The following is a 5,059-nucleotide window of genomic DNA, read 5'->3' on the forward strand; positions in this document are numbered from 1 at the left end:
CTGGATGGCGTATGGAGTGCGGTGTACAGGCGCAAGAAATCTAGCGAGGTCATAAATGAAACCCTCGAGCTGTGGCACTTATTAATACAGTGAGATTCAGGGCTGTCTGAGACACGTTGGTGTAAAATGGAGGAGGACAAATCTGTTCGGTGGTGTGTGTGTGTGTGTGTGTGTGTTTGTAGCAAAGTTGCGGATAAAACATTGCGAGATTCGAGAAATTGTTGTTCTCTGAAAAACGAATTTGTGTATTTTTTTTATATTTTTTTACTAATTGTAATTGTTCAGTATTCTTAAGTATGATGCAAGATATATGATACTGAAGATCATTTTATCGAGCTTTTGATTTTTTTATCATTATATTATTTTGAAATCGTGTTTGTATGTATCTTTTAAGAATTAAAGATTAAATCGATCTTGTAAATTATCGTAGATTATTTATAGATAATTTTGTAATTTTTAAATGTATCCAATGAAATTTGAAGAAAATCTATTTTCCATCAGATCGTTCACTTAATTAACGATACTAAGTTACTTATAGAATCACTAATTTTATGCATACGACAGACATTATGCCTGCTTCCAATACAAGCCATGCTGTTTTCATATGCGTGACGCATATCTACGTTTGGTTCGCATTTACTTCGGTTCACGCACTTAGACGATCTGTAAACATTGATTTTAGCGTACGTGTTACTGCTTCGTTGCATAATTCAAGGAGCTGGTCTAATGCGACGATCAAATCGTCAATATCTTTAAAGAGATTTCTGGAACACTTGTAGAAATAGTGGTGTTTCGATTCTTGGAAGAATTCTCTAATTATAAATGTCAATATACTGGTAAACTTTTAGAATGGAAAATTGAAAATCTGATTTTCGAACTATTATCATTAAATTATCGTGAATAATTCATATTTGTGTCCTTAATTAATGTGAATTTATTATAATAGAACTAGACACTTTTCTTACGTTTGACAAATCACTTGAGAAAAGTAAATAGATTAAAAAAATGACACAAGGTATCACCTGTTCCAGTTCAGCAATTCAGAATTTCAATTCGTTCGTCGAGAATTTATAATGGACTATTTTTCACGAAAACGATTACTCGCTCATTCCACACCCTTTCAATATCAGACAGAACTGATATCAGGTTCCGATTCATCTAATTATACCTCGTAACAAATTGCTGCTCATTTATATTTGCCTAATATCATTCCATCGTACGAAATTGCCTAATATCATTCGATTTATTCTTCTTTTTCTTACAGTTATAATATTTCACTTGACAGAAATGAGTTTCAAGTGTTTCATTATAGAACTTAAATGATTAAAATTCAAGTAACTTGAAACTCTTAAATATTTAGACTTAGCACAGAAAAATATTTTATTTTGAACGCAACATGCATTCTTCTTCCCTTTCACAAGAAAACACATAATTCTTTCTCCAAAAATTTATTCTTCGTTCACGCTTCTTTCAAATTCTTTCTTATTCATATATATTTTATTTTTGAATAGCACAAAGCTAGCTTTCCAAAGCTACGTATATCCTAAAATGAAAATTTAAAGAAAAAGTTCAATTATGAATATAAATCCTTTTTTTTCTTCGCTCTACAATTCTAATGTCAACAGGAATTTCGCCAAGAAGATCAACGTTCATCGAGTTATCCGATCGGTTCCTCCAAGGAGGAAGCCTCGAACGTGAAGGGTAGGAAACATTCCCCGATAAAGAAGAAAAGGGAACAAAGCGGGCGAGGAGAGAGCGCTTCTAGTCCGGTGGTCATAAGAAAATACGATAGTTTCGCGTAGTTTAAAAGCAGAAACTGGTTGAACGAACTTGCGGTCGGGTGACGTCCCTCCCTTTATTCCACTTCGAAGTTGTAATCGTTGACTCGGGGGATAGCGATTGTATATTACGCTTTCTGTACCGAATTATAAGAGAATCGAATTTCCTCCCCTCCCTTTCTTTTCTCTTCTTTCCCTCCTCTGTTCGATTCCACGGTGAATCGCATCGAGAGGATCGATAATTTCGCCGTACAATCGCTTTTGAAATTACTCGAACAAAACAATTTGCCGGTGTGCCAGTTTCACACTCGGCCGAACGGAATATTAACGTGTCTGTTTGGGAACAAGAATTATCAGGAAGGAAAAAAAAAAAAAAAAAAGAGAGGAGCCTTTTCTTTGAATTATGTTTGCGAGGATGGGATGCAAAAATTAACGATCTTCTGTTCCTCGCCCCTCGTTTTCGCGTTGCGATTTATTCGACGACAGGGAGATTACGATCGGCGATTTTTTATTTCTGGCAGAAAAATGAATGGGGTAAACGATACGTAGCTAACAACGTGTATAATATAATATATATATATATAAGATGTTGAGGCGAAGTAGGTGAGAAATTTAAGAGGTAATCTTAAATCTGGAAAAAGAAAAAGGATAAACATTGGTGGGGCGAAAATTGAAGCTTATCTTCTTCACGAAGAATATAATTTTGAATTTGATAAAGTGAGGTTTATTAAATTGATTGAAAAAATTAGTTTTTATTTTAATCTTTAGAATTGTATCGTAAATTTTTATTTCAATTTTCGCAAAATTCAAATATTGATTTTTAATTATTAATACATTTTTGAATCGATTCGAGCACTCGTTCCTTTCCCAGTTATTCTCATATATCCACAAAACTTAAAAAGTCAAGGGAATGATGGAAAGAAAGTTACATATATTCATTTTCGCAGCTGTTCATGACAGACACCATTTTTCTCCTCGGATATTGAATTTTTGCCGAAAGAGTGACACGCACAATTTTTAAATCGAGTTCTATAGCTTCCAAGTATTATTTTTTTTTTCGAAACATCTTAATATTAATTTTGTTTCGTTCAAAAAAAAAAAAATATTAAATCTTTGCATGAATAAATAATTTTTGAAAACTGATAGAACTTATAAATAAGAATATTAGAAAATATGAAATAGAAGATTTAATAGAAAGATAGCAAAAAGTTGAGAAAATGAGAATATATGAGATATACTTTCAAAAATTATTATATATAATATTTCCATTAAAATATGTATGAATATATCAGTTTCATAATACAATATTGATCCAAATTGATATATTATTGTAAATATTTATCTATAGTATAACGTAATACGTAAATAACAATGTACATATCCTTCGAATGTAGTACTGAATTGAACTAGCAGTTTAAACAAGTAAATATTGATACAACACGACAACGAAACTGTTCGTGATACGTATAACTGATGATTAGTACATATTAGGATATTCTATTGTATCGTGATACGAAATTATTTAAATTAGGGTCCTCTGTATCTCATACACGCCTACTGTTTACACGATATTCCTATCTTCTAATTTAATGTTTCCTATTGTTATTAATAATTCTTATTTTTAAATTAAATTGATTTCAAAAAAATCATTTCCGTATAATAGTGACACTTTCATTCAAATCTATTCAAATTAGTAGCAATAAATACTTTGTAAGTAATTTAAAAATCACAAATTTTTAAAAACATATAAATATCCAATATAAATAGCCATAATAATAATAATAAAAATAAGAAAGATATCTTAGAAACCATCGATTGACTCAGAAATTAGAATGCTATCAAAATTAGACAATTTCATTAAAAGCGATCTCTGAAAGTCTTCCTTATCAGATACAACCTTTACAAAACCTACTTAACCGGTCAAATCGTTAAATGGAATTGCCACTAAATTTGCATACACTTTTACACCCTCAATTAACCTAAATTACTTCCATTCGAAACAATTAAAATAACAGGCAGGCATCACCAGTCAATCCTTTCAATCTTACAAATCTTCCCAATCCGATTCTCTTTCAAGAATAAAAACCGTTGCTCGATCCAAAAAAAAAAAAAAAAAAGAAATCGTGCAATATTAGCTACAAACTAATAATTTCGTTTCGTTTTGTTGGAAGAAACTTGAAATCCTTCCATTCACGGTACAAGCACAAAAGATTCGTTCTCGTGGCAATGAAGAAAGAAGCCTCGATACCTCGAATGTATTTCCGGCCGAAGCGGCACACGAGGCGGAACTTGGATCCTTTATATCTTTGTTAATTGCAGCGAGAGACGTTCATGCAGGGAAAATTCGTAGCTTGGATAATGGCACCCTTAAAAACTGTCTTCTATCGGCGCTCTGGAAACTTTGAACGAGTTTCAGTTATCCACCACTCTTCCCATAAACTGCGTCGCGCTCCTTCTCGAAACGGAGAGAGGGAAAATTGATGGGAGAAGGAGAAAAGGAGAGGGTGGATATTTATTCGCGTCGTCGAGCGGGGTATGTATGTTCCATGGGATAAAACTCGATAAAGGGGTTGATTCGAACGTAGCGGAGAGAAGATTTAAAGAAGGGGAGGGTAAATAGGAAAGGAGATGAGCCATCTTTGGCCTGTGTAGCGCAATTTATAAGGCGGTTTATCCGCCAGATCAGCGGATCTGTTCCAAATTTCAAACGGAATTGTAATAATCAATGTGTTCGAAGTATCCATTTGTTTCGATATAATAAACTATTATATATCATTAACTATTCTTCCTATTGAAGAGAGGAGATAAATTTTCTTAAAAAAGGTTTCCAAAAATTATTTCACACCGATTTATGGATCTTTCAAAAGATCTTGCTCTCGCTAACATTGTGATTAATTTATAAGTATAGGAAAAGTTATAAGTATGAAACTTTAAATTTTTATCGAGAAAAAAATTAAACTATACTTATTTTTGTAGCCCAAGCCCAGCCCTCCGATAATCGTTCGGATCTCCCTATTATACCGTGTCTCCGCGATGCGCGCCAAGTCCTCAAGTGCGACAGTACAATTTCCGCGGTTTCGAAACTTTAAAAGCCCGCGCGCCGTGAATTAAAACGCCGGAAGAGGGCAAACAAAATAGCGCTCGAGTCGTGCAATTCAGCCTCCCGTAGTCGAGTTCCGCCCCACGCTCGAACCCATCTCCCTCCTCCGGGGGATGGATCTCCCGGCTCAACTCGATGGATGCTGGCTGGGAGCATCCGTAGCCACGGAAGATATACTCGT

General features: G+C 34.0%; 1 protein-coding gene across 1 annotated transcript in view; it reads right to left on the reverse strand.

The window, feature by feature from the left end:
• LOC102676943 overlaps window positions 1-5,059 on the reverse strand; it is a 165,154-nt gene that overhangs the window by 91,491 nt on the left and 68,604 nt on the right. The window lies entirely within an intron of this gene.

Source organism: Apis dorsata, unplaced genomic scaffold (genome assembly GCF_000469605.1).
Source record: "Apis dorsata unplaced genomic scaffold, Apis dorsata 1.3 scaffold_13, whole genome shotgun sequence".
NCBI lineage: Eukaryota > Metazoa > Arthropoda > Insecta > Hymenoptera > Apidae > Apis > Apis dorsata.